The 19735-nt window shown below is 51.9% G+C and overlaps 1 pseudogene; it reads right to left on the reverse strand.

Annotated features, from left to right (window-relative positions):
• The window catches only part of LOC149470539 (uncharacterized), a 128811-nt pseudogene that overhangs the window by 77471 nt on the left and 31605 nt on the right, over positions 1 to 19735 (reverse strand).

Raw genomic sequence — 19735 nt, forward strand, 5'->3', positions numbered from 1 at the left:
GGGGGCCCTCCTAACCTTTTGACCACACCTAATGGATCTGCTATGGATTAGGGGGCCCTCCTAACCTTTCTACCGCACCTATTGGGTCTGCTATGGATTTGGGGGTGATCCTAACCTTCCTACCACACCTACTGGGTCTGCTATGGATTGAGGGGTCCCTCCTAACCTTCCTTCCACATCTAATTGGTCTGCTATGGATTGGGGGTCCCCCTAACCTTCCTACCACACCTAATGGGTCTGCTATGGATTTGGGGGTCCCTTTTAACCTTCCTACCACACCTAATGGGTCTGCTATGGATTGGGGGTCCCTCCTAACCCTCCTACCACACCTAATGGGTCTGTAATGGATTGGGGGGCCCTCCTAACCTTTTGACCACACCTAATGGATCTGCTATGGATTGGGGGGCCCTCCTAACCTTCCTACCGCACCTAAGGGGTCTGCTATGGATTGGGGGGCCCTCCAAACCTTCTGACCACACCCAATGGGTCTGCTATGGATTGGGGGGTTCCTACTAACCTTCCTACCGCACCTAATGGGTCTGCTATGGATTGGGGGTCCCCCCTAACCTTCCTACCACACCTAATGGGTCTGCTATGGATTGGGGGGCACTCCTAGCCTTCCTACCACACCTAATTGGTCTGCTATGGATTGGGGGTGTCCCTAACCTTCCTACCACACCTAATGGGTCTGCTATGGATTAGGGGGTCCCTTTTAACCTTCCTACCACACCTAATGGGTCTGCTGTGGATTGGGGTCCCTCCTAACCTTCCTACCACACCTAACGGGTCTACTGTGGATTGAGGGGCCCTCCTAACCTTTTGACAACACCTAATGGGTATGCTATGGATTGGGGGTCCTCCTAACCTTCCTACCACACCTAATGGGTCTGCTATGGATTGGTGGGGTCCTCCTAACCTTCCTTCCACACCTAATGAGTCTGCTATGGATTTGGGGGTGATCCTAACCTTCCGACCACACCCAATGGGTCTGCTATGGATTGGTGGGGTCCTCCTAACCTTCCTTCCACACCTAATGGGTCTGCTATGGATTGGGGGGCCCTCCTAACCTTTTGACCACACCTAATGGATCTGCTATGGATTGGGGGTCCCCCTAACCTTCCTACCACACCTAATGGGTCTGCTATGGATTGGGGTCCCTCCTAACCTTCCTACCACACCTAACGGGTCTGCTATGGATTGGGGGCCCTCCTAACCTTTTGACCACACCTAATGGATCTGCTATGGATTGGGGGGCCCTCCTAACTCTTCTACCGCACCTATTGGGTCTGCTATGGATTTGGGGGCGATCCTAACCTTCCTACCACACCTACTGGGTCTGCTATGGATTGAGGGGTCCCTCCTAACCTTCCTTCCACATCTAATTGGTCTGCTATGGATTGGGGGTCCCCCTAACCTTCCTACCACACCTAATGGGTCTGCTATGGATTTGGGGGTCCCTTCTAACCTTCCTACCACACCTAATGGGTCTGCTATGGATTGGGGGTCCCTCCTAACCCTCCTAACACACCTAATGGGTCTGCTATGGATTGGGGGGCCCTCCTAACCTTTTGACCACACCTAATGGATCTGCTATGGATTGGGGGGCCCTCCTAACCTTCCTACCGCACCTAAGGGGTCTGCTATGGATTGGGGGGCCCTCCAAACCTTCTGACCACACCCAATGGGTCTGCTATGGATTGGGGGGTTCCTACTAACCTTCCTACCGCACCTAATGGGTCTGCTATGGATTGGGGGTCCCCCCTAACCTTCCTACCACACCTAATGGGTCTGCTATGGATTGGGGGGCACTCCTAGCCTTCCTACCACACCTAATTGGTATGCTATGGATTGGGGGTGTCCCTAACCTTCCTACCACACCTAATGGGTCTGCTATGGATTAGGGGGTCCCTTTTAACCTTCCTACCACACCTAATGGGTCTGCTGTGGATTGGGGTCCCTCCTAACCTTCCTACCACACCTAACGGGTCTACTGTGGATTGAGGGGCCCTCCTAACCTTTTGACAACACCTAATGGGTATGCTATGGATTGGGGGGCCCTCCTAACCTTCCTACCGCACCTAAGGGTCTGCTATGGATTGGGGGGTTCCTCCTAACCTTTCTACCACACCTAATGGCTCTGCTATGGATTGGGGGTCATCCTAACCTTCCTACCACACCTAATGGGTCTGCTATGGATTGGGGGTCCTCCTAACCTTCCTACCACACCTAATGGGTTTGCTATGGATTGGGGGTCCTCCTAACCTTCCTGCCACACCTAATGGGTTTGCTATGGATTGGGGGGCCCCTCCTAACCTTCCTTCCACACCTAATGGGTCTGCTATGGATTGGGGGTCCTCCTAACCTTCCTTCCACACCTAATGGGTCTGCTATGGATTGGGGGTCCTCCTAACCTTCCTGCCACACCTAATGGGTCTGCTATGGATTCAGGGGCACTCCTAGAATTCCTACCACACATAATGGGTCTGCTATGGATTGGGGGGGTCTTCCTAACCTTCCTACCACACCTATTGGGTCTGCAATGGATTGGGGGCCCTCCTAACCTTTTTTTTAAAAAATAAAATCCATACATTATACAGATGATACATAGTCACGGGTAGTTTAGCCCCTCCCCCGGCATGATATTAAAAGGTATTTATCTTTTTTTTAATGTACTGCTCCTATCAAAATGTTACTTTTTGGAAGCCAATGTCCCTGATGTGGGGACCCCCGCACCCCTTTCATGGCCAATAACAGGCATATTCACCTTCACAATGGGCCCTTGTGAATGGACAAGTTGTAGTCCCATAGACTTGCATTGAATTGGAGATTGGTGGTGGATCGTTCATTAGGGTGGAACGTTCCATGGAGAAGTGAACACGGGGGATGTCAGCCCATTACTACGGGGGAGGTCAGCCCATCACTACGGGGGAGGTCAGCCCATCACTACGGGGGAGGTCAGCCCATCACTACGGGGGAGGTCAGCCCATCACTATGGAGGAGACATTGCTGTCTACACACCCAGGTTTGGTGGGTCTACTATAGTGTCTGGCTGGATGTTCCTTGTGTTTGGTGAGGGCCAACCACGTCCCACAATGCACTGCGCCCTGACCCGATTGTGATTGGCCAAAGCATCGCACCTGACCTGTGCCCATGGTGAAGGCTTCTATGCCAGGTATTGGCCATAAAAGAGGTATGGGGCCCCGGGGGGTCCTCGGGGACAGGGATCAGGGAAATGTTGTCACAAAGTACCATTCTTAAAGGGGCAATCAGTCTTCATCGCTAAAAGTAAAAAAAATGAAATATTCCTTTAAACCTCATTCCTGGGGGGGAGGGGGGTCCCCTAAACTGCCTGAAAAGTCCCTCATCTGTACAATGTATGGAGCCACTGCAGCAGGACCCCTCCCCCCAATACATACCCCCTCCCCCCAATCCATACCACCTCCCCCCAAATCCATACCATACCCATAGATCTGATAGGAAGGTTAGGAGGGGCCCCACAGTGGCTTACCAGGCCAAGTGACCTCAACATTAGGATGGTGTCACCAAACCAATGGAGACAAGGGCCTCTTCCATACAACCCTGGCCCGGTGGTTGTCAAGGACATAGTACTCCACTGACACCAATGTATGGGACATACTACTCCACTGACACCAATGTAAGGGACATACTACTCCACTGACACCAATGTAAGGGACATACTACTCCACTGACACCATTGTAAGGGACATACTATTCCACTGACAGCAATGTAAGAGATATACTACTTCACTGACACCAATGTAAGGACATACTACTCCACTGACACCAATGTAAGGGACATACTACTCCACTGACACCAATATATGGGACATACTACTCCACTGACACCAATGTAAGGGACATACTACTCCACTGACACCAATGTATGGGACATACTACTCCACTGACACCAATGTAAGAGATATACTACTTCACTGACACCAATGTAAGGACATACTACTCCACTGACACCAATGTATGGGACATACTACTCCACTGACACCAATGTAAGGGACATACTACTCCACTGACACCAATGTATGGGACATACTACTCCACTGACACCAATGTAAGAGATATACTACTTCACTGACACCAATGTAAGAGATGTACTACTTCACTGACACCAATGTAAGGACATACTACTTCACTGACACCAATGTAAGGACATACTACACCACTGACACCAATGTAAGATAGATACTATTCCACTGACACCAATGTAAGAACATACTACTCCATTGACACCAATGTAAGTGAGGTACTACTCCACTGACACCAATGTAAGAACATACTACTCCACTGACACCAACGTAAGAGAGATACTACTCCACTGATACCAATGTAAGAGAGATACTCCACTGACACCAATGTAAGGGACATACTACTCCACTGACACCAATGTAAGGACATACTACTCCACTGACACCAATGTAAGAGACATATTACTCCACTGACACCAATGTAAGGGACATACTACTCCACTGACACCAATGTAAGGGACATACTATTCCACTGACAGCAATGTAAGAGATATACTACTTCACTGACACCAATGTAAGGACATACTACTCCACTGACACCAATGTAAGGGACATACTACTCCACTGACACCAATATATGGGACATACTACTCCACTGACACCAATGTAAGGGACATACTACTCCACTGACACCAATGTATGGGACATACTACTCCACTGACACCAATGTAAGAGATATACTACTTCACTGACACCAATGTAAGGACATACTACTCCACTGACACCAATGTATGGGACATACTACTCCACTGACACCAATGTAAGGGACATACTACTCCACTGACACCAATGTATGGGACATACTACTCCACTGACACCAATGTAAGAGATATACTACTTCACTGACACCAATGTAAGAGATGTACTACTTCACTGACACCAATGTAAGGACATACTACTTCACTGACACCAATGTAAGGACATACTACACCACTGACACCAATGTAAGATAGATACTATTCCACTGACACCAATGTAAGAACATACTACTCCATTGACACCAATGTAAGTGAGGTACTACTCCACTGACACCAATGTAAGAACATACTACTCCACTGACACCAACGTAAGAGAGATACTACTCCACTGATACCAATGTAAGAGAGATACTCCACTGACACCAATGTAAGGGACATACTACTCCACTGACACCAATGTAAGGGACATACTACTCCACTGACACCAATGTAAGGACATACTACTCCACTGACACCAATGTAAGAGACATACTACTCCACTGACACCAATGTAAGAGACATATTACTCCACTGACACCAATGTAAGAGACATACTACTCCACTGACACCAATGTAAGAGACATACTACTCCACTGACACCAATGTATGTAAAAAGGCATTATGTTTGCTGTGCTCCTCGGTGTCAGTGAACTCCCCTCCTAGCAGGTGGTGAATGTTCTGCACGGCTCTGGATCCGGGAACTTTGTGCAGCTGTTGTTCTGTCTGTCCTCCTCTCTGCCATGGACAGCTGCTACCCCCCCCCCCTACATTTACCACCCCCTCCCCCTCCACCTCACACCACATTTCATCCCAGCCTGAGAAAACACAGAGACCCCATTCTCCAGGCTGGGACTGGGAGAGATCAGATTCCGGGACTGGCAGAGGGAAGTCATATAATCACAGCACTGATTACTGACACCACTCATGTCATGTAATGGCATTCTACTCCACTGACACCAATGTAAGGGACATACTACTCCACTGACACCAATGTAAGGGACATACTACTCCACTGACACCAATGTAAGGGACATACTACTCCACTGACACCAATGTAAGGACATACTACTCCACTGACACCAATGTAAGGGACATACTACTCCACTGACACCAATGTAAGGACATACTACTCCATTGACGCCAATGTATGGGATATACTACTACATTGACACCAATGTAAGGGACATACTACTCCACTGATACTGATGTAAGAGACATATTACTCCACTGACACCAATGTGAGGGACATACTACTCCACTGACACCAATGTAAGAGACATATTACTCCACTGACACCAATGTGAGGGACATACTACTCCACTGACACCAATGTAAGAACATAATACTCCACTGACAGCAATGTAAGAGAGATACACCACTGCATGCTGGACTATCCTCAGCCAAGCCTCCCACCACACCTACCCGCCACCCAGTGTACCTTCCTAAAATGCCTCTTCCACTCCTCCTCATATTCCTCTCCTCCGTTCCCAAAATCTCTTCTCTGTATCCCTCTGCTCCCCCCAAACATTTGTATATTGTGTCCTCACTGCTCCCTTCACCCCTCTACGGCACCCACCACCTCCTCCTATTACTCCACTCTCCCACTGACCCCAACACCTCCACTAGTAGTTTCTCACGCTCCTGCACATCCCGCTCCCATGCCACCTTTCTCACCCTTCTCCTCCTCCTAACCGCGGGGGACATCTCCCCCAATCCTGGCCCTACACCACCTCCCTCACCCGCACAACACCCTCCCGCCTCCACGTCCTGCCCCAACCCCCGCAACTTAGTATCTGTCCCCCTGCTCCCTAAAATCTCCCCCCCGTTTTCATGTGCACTCCTGAATGCCCGATCGGTGTGCAACAAGCTCACCGCCATCCACGACCTCTTTGTTTCCCGCTCCCTCAACATTCTAGCGATCACAGAAACCTGGATCCAGCCCACTGACTCCACCTCCCCTGCTGCACTCTCCTATGGAGGTCTCACCTGGACCCACTCACCCAGACCCAACGGTCATAAAGGTGGTGGGGTTGGTCTGCTCCAGTCACCGCAGAGCACCTTCCGAGTCCTCCGAAACCCCCCCTCCCTATCCTTCTCCTCCTTCGAGGCCCACTGCGTCCGACTATTCTCCCCAACCCCCCTGAAGATTGCTGTGATATACCGGCCTCCTGGATCCATACCCCGCTTCCTGGATGACTTTTCCTCCTGGCTACCCTTCTTCCTCTCCTCTGAGCTACCCACCATCATCCTTGGGGATTTCAACATCCCTGTCAACCTCAACAACCCGACTACATCCCATCTCCTCCACTTAACCTCCTCCTTTGCACTTGCACAGTGCATACAATCCACCACCCACTCCAACGGTAATATCCTTGATCTTGTCTTCTCCAACCGCTGCGCTCCCCACAACCTCACTAACACCCCCCATTTCAGTCCGGACACTTTCCCCCCCCATTCCAGTCCTGACATCTTCCTTCCCATTCCAGTCCGGACACCTCCCCCCCCATTCCAGTACAAACACTTTCCCCCCCATTCCAGTCTGGACACTTTCCCCCCTTCCAGTCTGGACGCTTCCCCCCATTCCAGTACGAACACTTTCCCCCCCATTCCAGTTCAGACACTTCCCCCCCCATTCCAGTCCAGAGACTTTCCCCCCCTTCCAGTCTGGACGCTCCCCCCCCATTCCAGTCTGGATGCTTCCCCCCCATTCCAGTCCAGACACTTCCCCCCCCCATTCCAGTCCAGACACTTTCCCCCCTTCCAGTCTGGACACTTTCCCCCCCTTCCAGTCTGGACACTTTCCCCCCTTCCAGTCCGGACACTTTCCCCCCCTTCCAGTCCAGACACTTTCCCCCCTTCCAGTCCGGACACTTTCCCCCCATTCCAGTCCAGACACTTTCCCCTCTTCCAGTCCGGACGCTTCCCCCCCATTCCAGTCTGGACGCTTCCCCCCCATTCCAGTCCAGACACTTTCCCCCCTTCCAGTCTGGACGCTTCCCCCCCATTCCAGTCCAGACACTTTCCCCCCTTCCAGTCCGGACACTTTCCCCCCCTTCCAGTCTGGACGCTTCCCCCCCCATTTCAGTCTGGACGCTTCCCCCCCCTTCCAGGCTTGACGCTTCCCCCCTTCCAGTCTGGACACTTTCCCCCCCATTCCAGTCCGGACACCTTCCCCCCCATTCCAGTCCGGACACTTCCCCCGCTTCCAGTCTGGACTGTAGGGGGGCAGCTATATACCAGTGGACAGGTGTCACCACTCCTCGTGGCTGATAATATTCCCAGAGGACAGTTTATGAGGATCAGGAGGAACTGCACTGATATGAGCACCTGTCACTCACAGGCCTTGACCCTCACACAAAGGTTGATGGGAAAAGGTTCTGATGAGCCTACATTCAGCAACACAATGAATATTGTGACCAATAGGAAGAGAGATGATAGGATAGACAAGGACACACCAGAGATTGCCTGTTTATGACAACATTCTCCACACAACACAAGGCCATTAGTAGAATCAATAAGAAGCGGGGAATTCTAAAGACGGATCCAGTCCGGTCACAGATTTTACTGCCGGAACCTGAGATTATATTTGGTAAGGCAGCTGCCCTCAGGAACAGAATAGCACCTAATGTAGTCCATCCACCAGCAATGACGTCTTTTTTCACTAACCTCAAAGGATTCCACCCGTGTAACAAACATGTTATTTGCTGATGTAATCATGTTAGAAAATAGAAACACGAGTCGTTTTCATGTTGTAACACTGGCAGATCATATGAAAGTGAGACGTTTGTTCCATGTAATACTCGATTTGTAGTGTATGTGCTGGAGTGTCCTTGTGGTAAGCAGTATATAGGACGCACCACCAGAAGGCTGAGGGATACATTCCATCAACACGTATAGAATATTACAAGGGGTGTTACAGAGCGTTCCCTCTCAAAGCATTCTACATATTTCCACAACAAGGACCCTTCCACACTGACATTTGTAGGAATTGATATCCTCCAACCACATTGGAGAGGCACACACACAAGGAGAGCGGTGTCACAACCTGAACACAAATGGATTATGGAAATGGGCACTTTACTTCCTGCAGGACACAATATAGAGATCCATGACAACGGCTTCATTCATAACAGTTCATTATTATTTGTAACCCGACAATTGTATCAGCATTTCCTTTTATTAGCATCTCCTTTATTCAGCTGTTACCCCTTTCCAATGTTACATATCTGATCCCTCTTATAGTATCTTCATCCTCTTAGTTACTTTTATATCGACACCCCATCACACGATGGTACCCCTCCCTACTGGCATCACATATACCGCATTTGGCCCAATCATTGACATTTTTAGATAAGTTTCCTCTATATTTTATATATATTCTTTTATAGCTATTTTCAAGGGACATCATTTTATTTTAGTGCTGCACCTTTTACTCCACTGACACCAATGTAAGGGAGATACTACTCCACTGACACCAATGTAAGGGAGATACTAATCCAATGACACCAATGTAAGGGACATACTACTCCACTGACACCAATGTAAGGGACATACTACTCCACTGACACCAATGTAAGAGAGATACTACTCTACTGACACCAATGTAAGGGACATACTACTCCACTGACACCAATGTAAGAGAGATACTACTCCACTGACACCAATGTAAGAGAGATACTACTCTACTGACACCAATGTAAGGGAGATACTACTCCACTGACACCAATGTAAGAGAGATACTACTCCACTGACACCAATGTAAGGGAGATACCAATCCAATGACACCACTGAAAGAGAGATACTTCTCCACTGACACCAATGTAAGGGAGTTACTACTCCACTGACACCAATGTAAGGGAGATACCAATCCAATGACACCAATGTAAGGGAGATACTAATCCAATGACACCGATGTAAGGCCAATTTAACTCCACTGACACCAATGTAAGGGAGATACTAATCCAATGACACCAATGTAAAGGATATATTACTCCACAGACACCAATGTAAGAGACATACTACTCCACTGACACCAATGTAAGGGACATACTATTCTACTGACACCATTGTAAGGGACATACTACTCCACTGACACCAATGTAAGGACATACTACTCCTCCGACACCAATGTAAGGGAAATACTACTCCACTGACACCAATGTAAGGGACATACTACTCCACTGACACCAATGTAAGGGAGATACTGCTCCACTGACACCAATTTAAGGGACATACTACTCCACTGACACCAATGTAAGGGACATACTACTCCACTGACACCAATGTAAGAGACATACTACTCCACTGACACCAATGTAAGGGACATACTACTCCACTGACACCAATGTAAGAGACATACTACTCCAATGATACCAATGTAAGGACAAACTACTCCACTGACACCAATGTAAGGACATACTAATCCACTGACACCAATGTAAGGGACATACTACTCCACTGACACCAATGTAAGATAGATACTTCTCCACTGACACCAATGTAAGGGACATACTACTCCACTGACACCAATGTAAGAGACATTCTACTCCACTGACACCAATGTAAGGACATACTACTCCACTGACACAAATGTAAGGACATACTACTCCACTGACACCAATGTAAGGGACATACTACTCCACTGACACCAATGTAAGAGACATACTACTCCACTGACACCAATGTAAGGGACATACTACTCCACTGACACCAATGTAAGGACATACTACTCCACTAACACCAATGTAAGGGACATACTACTCCACTGACACCAATGTAAGAGACATACTACTCCACTAACACCAATGTAAGGGACATACTACTCCACTGACACCAATGTAAGGGACATACTACTCCACTGACACCAATGTAAGAGACATACTACTCCACTGATACCAATGTAAGGACATACTACTCCACTGACACCAATGTAAGGACATACTAATCCACTGACACCAATGTAAGGGACATACTACTCCACTGACACCAATGTAAGAGACATACTACTCCACTGACACCAATGTAAGGACATACTACTCCACTGACACCAATGTAAGAGAGATACTTCTCCACTGACACCAATGTAAGGGACATACCACTCCACTGACACCAATGTAAGGACATACTACTCCACTGACACCAATGTAAGGACATAATACTCCACTGACACCAATGAAACATGCACACATCACCCCCATACTTAAAAACCCTCCCTGGACCCCAATGACCCGAACAACCTCAGACCCATCTCCCTGCTGCCAGTTACATCCAAACTCCTCGAGCGCCTCGTCTACACCCACCTAAGCCAAAATCCGCACGTTCCTAACCCCAGAAACCACTAAACAGATCATCCCCTCCCTCATCATATCACGACTCGACTACTGCAACTCCCTCCTCACTGGCCTGCCTCGCCACAGGCTATCCCCACTTCAGTCCATCCTGAATACGGCTTCCAGACTCATTCACCTTTCCAACCGCTCCATCTCTGCCACCCCCCTCTGGCAATCCCTCCACTGGCCTCCATTCAGTGTCCTCCACCCCTCTCTGCCAATCCCTCCACTGGCCTCCACTCAGCGTCCTCCACCCCCCTCTGCCAATCCCTCCACTGGCCTCCATTCAGTGTCCTCCACCCCTCTCTGCCAATCCCTCCACTGGCCTCCACTCAGTGTCCTCCACCTCTCTCTGCCAATCCCTCCACTGGCCTCCACTCAGTGTCCTCCACCCCCTCTGCCAATCCCTCCACTGGCCTCCACTCAGTGTCCTCCACCCCCCTTTGCCAATCCCTCCACTGGCCTCCACTCAGTGTCCTCCACCCCCCTCAGCCAATCCCTCCACTGGCCTCCACCCCCCTCTGCCAATCCCTCCACTGGCCTCCACCTAGTGTCCTCCACCCCCCTTTGCCAATCCCTCCACTGGCCTCCACTCAGTGTCCTCCACCCCCCTCAGTCAATCCCTCCACTGGCCTCCACCCCCCTCTGCCAATCCCTCCACTGGCCTCCACTCAGTGTCCTCCACCCCTCTCTGCCAATCCCTCCACTGGCTTCCACTCAGTGTCCTCCACCCCTCTCTGCCAATCCCTCCACTGGCCTCCACCCCCCTCTGCCAATCCCTCCACTGGCCTCCACCTAGTGTCCTCCACCCCCCTCTGCCAATCCCTCCACTGGCCTCCACTCAGTGTCCTCCACCCCCCTCTGCCAATCCCTCCACTGGCTTCCGATTGCACAACGAATCAGATACAAAATCCTAACATTGACGTACAAAGCTGTCCACCATACTGCCCCGAACTACATCACTGACCTAATATCCAAGTACCACCCAACACGCACACTCCGCTCCTCACAAGACCTCCTTCTCTCTAGTTCCCTGGTCTCCTCCTCCCCTCTAGTTCCCTGGTCTCCTCCTCCCCTCTAGTTCCCTGGTCTCCTCCTCCCCTCTAGTTCCCTGGTCTCCTCCTTCTCTCTAGTTCCCTGGTCTCCTCCTCCCCTCTAGTTCCCTGGTCTCCTCCTTCTCTCTAGTTCCCTGGTCTCCTCCTTCTCTCTAGTTCCCTGGTCTCCTCCTCCCCTCTAGTTCCCTGGTCTCCTCCTCCCCTCTAGTTCCCTGGTCTCCTCCTCCCCTCTAGTTCCCTGGTCTCCTCCTTCTCTCTAGTTCCCTGGTCTCCTCCTTCTCTCTAGTTCCCTGGTCTCCTCCTCCCCTCTAGTTCCCTGGTCTCCTCCTCCCCTCTAGTTCCCTGGTCTCCTCCTCCCCTCTAGTTCCCTGGTCTCCTCCTCCCCTCTATTTCCTTGGTCTCCTCCTTCTCTCTAGTTCCCTGGTCTCCTCCTTCTCTCTAGTTCCCTGGTCTCCTCCTCCCCTCTAGTTTCCTGGTCTCCTCCTTCTCTCTAGTTCCCTGGTCTCCTCCTTCTCTCTAGTTCCCTGGTCTCCTCCTTCTCTCTAGTTCCCTGGTCTCCTCCTTCTCTCTAGTTCCCTGGTCTCCTCCTTCTCTCTAGTTCCCTGGTCTCCTCCTTCTCTCTAGTTCCCTGGTCTCCTCCTCCCCTCTAGTTCCCTGGTCTCCTCCTCCCCTCTAGTTCCCTGGTCTCCTCCTCCCCTCTAGTTCCCTGGTCTCCTCCTTCTCTCTAGTTCCCTGGTCTCCTCCTTCTCTCTAGTTCCCTGGTCTCCTCCTTCTCTCTAGTTCCCTGGTCTCCTCCTTCTCTCTAGTTCCCTGGTCTCCTCCTTCTCTCTAGTTCCCTGGTCTCCTCCTTCTCTCTAGTTCCCTGGTCTCCTCCTCCCCTCTAGTTCCCTGGTCTCCTCCTCCCCTCTAGTTTCCTTGTCTCCTCCTTCTCTCTAGTTCCCTGGTCTCCTCCTCCCCTCTAGTTCCCTGGTCTCCTCCTTCTCTCTAGTTCCCTGGTCTCCTCCTTCTCTCTAGTTCCCTGGTCTCCTCCTTCTCTCTAGTTCCCTGGTCTCCTCCTCCCACGCCCTCCTCCAGGACTTCCCCAGGGTGTCTCCCATCCTCTGGATATAGAAATCTAGGGCGTGGCTGTATTTCGATGGCAGTAAGTGCTGTGACCATGTACACCTTCCACGCTGTCTGTGTTGGACACCATTTCCACGTAAAGCTGGCATTGTTCTACCCCAAAGCTGCGCTGTGTTGGAACACAAATATTGCTGCTGTGAAGTGAAGGAGCAGAAAGATCTGTGAAAGCCGACATTTAAAGGGGACTATGGAGATGGGACCTCTGCATGTTCCTGCAAGGAAAGAGTCCGTCACATTGGTGACCATTGTCCTTCACAGACACCTTGGCTGATCACCGCAAATAGGAGCCCCACAAGGAGATCTACTGAAGGAAGGAAGCGGCCCATAAGAGGTAAGGATCCAGGGTGTTGGCCCCTTGGGGTCACTGGGGGGAGGAGGCAATCTAGCTCCAATAGAAGATTTTGGCCCAATCATTGTTGCACAGAGTGGACAGTTGTTTGCACTGTTTTGGCTCTATAGCACTTTATCTATATTATTATTATTATTATTACATGGAGTTTATATAGCGCCAAAGGGTTTGCTCAGCGCTGTACAATAGAGGGGGGACAATACATGGCCCAGTACAACAAAGACAGACAGCGTACGAGGGGTAAGAGGGCCCTACTCTTTCCAGCTTACAATCTAGGAGGGAGGGGGTAGTGGATCAATAGGGAGTGGCTGAGGGGGATGAAGTGGCTGAGGGGGATGAAGTGGCTGAGGGGAAAGAAGTGGCTGAGGGGAATGAAGTGGCTGAGGGGAATGAAGTGGCTGAGGGGAATGAAGTGGTGGGAGGAATGAGGGAGGATGGCCGTTAGGTGAGGGTGGGGTAGGCTTCCCTGAAGAGATGGGTTTTGAGGGAGCGCCTGAATGTGGGGAGGGAAGGCGACAGTCGGATGGATTGGGGCAGTGAGTTCCAGAGGATAGGGGAGGACCTGGAGAAGTCCTGCAGTCGTGCGTGGGAGGAGGAGACCAGGGAGCAGGATAGAAGGAGGTCCTGTGAGGAGCGAAGGGTACGGGTAGGGCGGTACTTGGGGATCAGGTTGGTGAGGTAGTCAGGGGCAGTGTTATGAATGGCTTTGTAGGTCAGGGTTAGGAGTTTAAATTTGATGCGTTGGGCAATCGGGAGCAAGTGGAGGGAGAGGCAGAGGGGGTAGAGCCAGTGGAGGGAGAGGCAGAGGGGGTAGAGCCAGTGGAGGGAGAGGCAGAGGGGGTAGAGCCAGTGGAGGGAGAGGCAGAGGGGAGTGGAGCCAATGGAGGGAGAGGCAGAGGGGGGTGGAGCCAGTGGAGGGAGCGGCAGAGCGGGGTGGCAGAGGTGGAGCGGGTGGTGAGGTGGATGAGTCTGGCCGCTGAGTTCAGGATGGTCTGGAGCGGGGAGAGCCTGCACTTGGGTAGGCCAATGAGAAGGGAGTTGCAGTAGTCCAGGCGTGAGATGATGAGGGAGTGTACGAGTAGTTTGGTGGTGTCTGGGGTGAGGAAGGTACGTATCTTGGCAATATTGCGGAGATGGAACCTGCAGGTGTTTGTAAGTGATTTGACATGAGGGAGGAAGGAGAGGTTCGAGTCAAGAATGACGCCAAGGACTTTGGCTTGCGGGGCGGGAATGATAGTGGTGTTGGGGGTGGTGATGGATAGGCTGGGGGGGGGGGGGGGCAGGGGGAAAGACGAGGAGCTCGGTTTTGGAGAGGTTAAGCTTGAGGAAATGGAGTGACATCCAGTCTGAGATGTCATTTAGGAGGTGAGTGATGCGGGCGGAGATAGTGGGGGTGAGGAGAGGGGTGGAGAGGTAGATTTGGGTGTCGTCAGCATAGAGGTGATAATTGAAACCCATTACAATCCCTCCTAGATTGTAAGCTCCAAGGATCAGGGTCCTCGATCCCCTCATGTATCACATTGTATTGGTATTGTTCTGTCACATGTTCTGTCCCCTCTGTAATGTACAGCGCTGAGCCAACTATCGGGGCTTTATAAATCCTGTATAATAATAATAATAATGGATGTAAAAGGCAATATGTTTGCTGTGCTCCTCGGTGTCAGTGATCTCCCCTCCTATCAGCTGGTGAATGTTCTGCACGGCTCTGGATCCGGGAACTTTGTGCAGCTGTTGTTCTGTCTGTCCTCCTCTCTGCCATGGACAGCTGCTACCCCCCTCCTACATTTACCACCCCCTCCCCCTCCACCTGACACCACATTTCATCCCAGTCCAAGAAAACACAGAGACCCCGTTCTCCAGGCTGGGACTGGGAGAGATCAGATTCCGGGACTGGCAGAGGGAAGTCATATAATCGCAGCACTGATTACTGACACCACGCATGTCATGAAATGGCATTCTACTCCACTGACACCAATGTAAGGGACATACTACTCCACTGACACCAATGTAAGGGACATACTACTCCACTGACACCAATGTAAGGACATACTACTCCACTGACACCAAAGTAAGGGACATACTACTCCACTGACACCAATGTAAGGGACATACTACTCCACTGACACCAATGTAAGGACATACTACTCCACTGACACCAATGTAAGGGACATACTACTCCACTGACACCAATGTAAGGGACATACTACTCCACTGACACCAAAGTATGGGACATACTACTCCACTGACACCAAAGTATGGGACATACTACTCCACTGACACCAAAGTAAGGGACATACTACTCCACTGACACCAATGTAAAGGACATATTTCTCCACTGACACCAATGTAAGGGACATACTTCTCCACTGACACCAATGTAGGGCACATACTATTCCACTGACACCAATTTAAGGGAAATACTACTTCACTGACACCAATGTAAGAGACATACTACTCCACTGACACCAATGTAATGGACATACTACTCCACTGACACCAATGTAAGGACATACTACTCCACTGACACCAATGTAATGGACATACTACTCCTCTGTGGGTGTCCCCAGTGTGCCGTCCCCCTTCCCTCGTGTCCCGGGTATTATATACAGTATATACACAGTGTGTCTGTAGAGCCTGTAGTGTCCCGTCTTGTCTATTCTTAGTCTCTATCCATCTGGTGGTGGGGGGAGGGGGGCCTCTGTAATGGGGAATCTTCTTGGCTGTCACATGACCTCCCATGTGGAGGAATCTCCATGTCTGGGTGTGTAATGTAATGGGATCTTCCAGAGAAAACCTTCAGACTCCCCTCCATCTCTCTCCATTGGTGGGGACACTTTTCCCTCTGAAAGAGTAAAGAGGACATGAGAAGGAAGAGAAACGTCTCCACTTCCCGTCACTCAAAGCCAAAGGACTCATCCCAGCCATTCCTGGAGAGAAGGAGGACTAGAGGAATCCAGGAGGAGGACTGGTGAGGGTCTATACAGAGTACCCCTTATATGGTTCAGGCGGGGGCCGCATGCCTGGCACTCCCTTCCCTGGCCAGCTTGGCTGCATGCCTGGCACTCCCTTCCCTGGCCAGCTTGGCTGCATGCCTGGCACTCCCTTCCCTGGCCAGCTTGGCTGCATGCCTGGCACTCCCTTCCCTGGCCAGCTTGGCTGCATGCCTGGCACTTCCTTCCCTGGCCAGCTTGGCTGCATGCCTGGCACTCTCTTCCCTGGCCAGCTTGGCTGCATGCTTGGCACTCTCTTCCCTGGCCAGCTTGGCTCCATGCTCGGATTGGGTGTCCGCTATGGATTTTCTACAGGGACCTCACACTATATTTAACATTTTTGTGTGATTAACCCCCTAATATCCACACCAGACTCATATTGCTTTTTTGAATTTTTGGGGGGCTCTTTCATGGAGCAGATACCATGGAAGGAGTGTCACCCCAAAAACAGCGGTGTATGCATGACTCGTCATTACTGGGGTCACTCATATAAAAAAGTGTGGAGTGACGGAATGCAGGGGAACTACAAGAACCATCAGACCCCCTCATTGTTCCCCTGTCAACCCCACAACCCCTTGTCATCCCTACTGTCCCCACAATGCCCCCTGTCCTCCGCACTGTCCCCCACACTGCTCCCTGTCCTCCCTACTGTCCCCCACACTGCCCCCTGTCCTCCATACTGTCCCCCACACTGCCCCCTGTCCTCCCTAATGTCCCCCACTCTGCCCCCTGTCCTCCATACTGTCTCCACAATGCCCCCTGTCCTCCCTAATGTCTCCCACACTGCCCCCTGTCCTCCCTACTGTCTCCACAATGCCCCCTGTCATCCCTACTGTCTCCACAATGCCCCCTGTCATCCCTACTGTAACCCACAATGCCCCCTGTCCTCCCTAATGTCCCATATACTGCCCCCTGTCCTCCCTACTGTCTCCACAATGCCCCCTGTCATCCCTACTATAACCCACAATGCCTTCTGTCATCCCTACTGTCCCCACACTACCCCCTGTATTCCCTACTGACCCATATACTGCCTCCTGTCCTACATACTGTCCCCCATACTGCCTCCTGTCCTCCCTACTGTCCCCCATACTGCCTCCTGTCCTCCCTACTGTCCCCCATACTGCCTCCTGTCCTCCCTAATGTCCCCCACAACGTCCCCTATCCTCCCGACTGTCCCCCATACTGCCCCCTGTCCTCCCTACTGTCGCACATACTGCCTCCTGTCCTCCCTACTGTCCCCCACACTGCCCCCTGTCCTCCCTACTGTCCCCCACAATGTCCCCTGTTCTCCCTACTTTCCCCCACAATGCCCCCTGTCCTCCTTACTGTCCCCCACACTGTCCCCTGTCCTCCCTACTGTCCCCACAATGCCCCCTGTCCTCCCAAATGTCCCTACTACTGTCCCAACATTGCCTCCTTTCCTCCCTACTTTAACCTCACTCCCCCCTGTTTTCCCTACTGTCCCCCATAATGCCTCCTGTACTCCCTACTGTCTCTGCACTGCTCCTTGCCTTTCCTACTGTCCCCCACAGTGCCCCCTGTCCTCTCTACTGTCCCTCACACTGCTACCTATCCCCACTACTGTCCCCACAATGCCCCCTGTCCTCCCTACTGTCCCCTCAGTGCCCCCTGTCCTCCCTACTGTCCCCACAATGCCCCCTGTCCTCCCTACTGTCTCTCACACTACCCCCTCTCCTCCCTACTGTTACTGCACTGTCCCCCTGTCCTCCCTACTGTCCATGCAATGCCCTTGTCCTACCTTCTATCCCCACAATGCCCCCTGTTCTCCCTACTGTCCCCCACAATGCCCCCTGTCCTCCCTACTGTCCCCCACACTGCCCCCTGTCCTCCCTTTCCCCTCAGTGCCCCCTGTCCTCCCTACTGTTCCCCACAATTCCCCCTGTCCTCCCTTCTGTCCCCCACACTGCCCCCTGTCCTCCCTTCTGTCCCCCACAATTCCCCCTGTCCTCCCTTCTCTCCCGCACAATTCCCCCTTTCCTCCCTACTGTTCCCCACAATGTTCCCTGCCCTCCCTACTGTCCCCACAATGTTCCCTGCCCTCCCTAATGTCCCCCACAATGTCCCCTGTCCTCCCTACTGTCCCCCAAAATGTTCCCTGTCCTCCCTACTGTCCCCCATAATGTCCCATGTCCCCCACAATGCCCCCTGTCCTCCCAAAGCTCCCTACACTGCCCCCTGTCCTCCCTACTGTCCCCCACACTGCCCCCTGTCCTCCCTACTGTCCCCCACACTGCCCCCTGTCCTCCCTACTGTCCCCCACACTGCCCCCTGTCCTCCCTACTGTCCCCCACACTGCCCCCTTTCCTCCCTACTGTCCCCCACACTGCCCCCTTTCCTCCCTACTGTCCCCCACACTGCCCCCTTTCCTCCCTACTGTCCCCCACACTGCCCCCTGTCCTCCCTACTGTCCCCACGCTGCTCCCTATCCTCACTATTGTCCCCGCACTGTGCCCTTTCCTCCCCATTCCCTTCAGTGCTCCCTTTTCTCCCTACTGTCCCCCACAATTCTCCCTGTCCTCCCTACTGTCCCCCACACTGCCCCCTGTCCTCCTTACTGTCTCCAACATTGCCCCCTGTCCTCCCTACTCTTCCCCACATTTCCCTCTGTCCTCCTTACTGTCCCCCACAATGCCCCCTGTCCTCCCTACTCTTCCCCACACTGCCCCGTCCTCCTTACTGTCTCCAACATTGCCCCTGTCCTACCTTCTATCCCCCACAATGCCCCCTGTCCTCCCTACTCTTCCCCACATTGCCCTCTGTCCTCTCTACTGTCCCCCACACTGCCTCCTGTCCTCCCTACCTTCCCCCACACTGCCCCCTGTCCTCTCTACTGTCCCCCACACTGCCTCCTGTCCTCCCTACTGTCCCCCACACTGCCCCCTGTCCTCCCTACTGTCCCTACAATGCCCCCTGTCCTCCCTACTGTCCCCACAATGTCCCCGTCCTCCATACTGTCCCCCACACTGCCCCCGTCCTCCCTACTGTCCCTACACTGCCCCCTGTCCTCCCTACTGTCCCCCACAATGCCCCCTGTCCTCCCTACTGTTCCCCACACTGCCTCCTGTACTTCC

The sequence above is a fragment of the Staurois parvus genome, unplaced genomic scaffold (genome assembly GCF_062004578.1).
Source record: "Staurois parvus isolate SC_StPar_1 unplaced genomic scaffold, SC_StPar_1.0 ptg000039l, whole genome shotgun sequence".
In the NCBI taxonomy this organism is placed as follows: Eukaryota; Metazoa; Chordata; class Amphibia; order Anura; family Ranidae; genus Staurois; species Staurois parvus.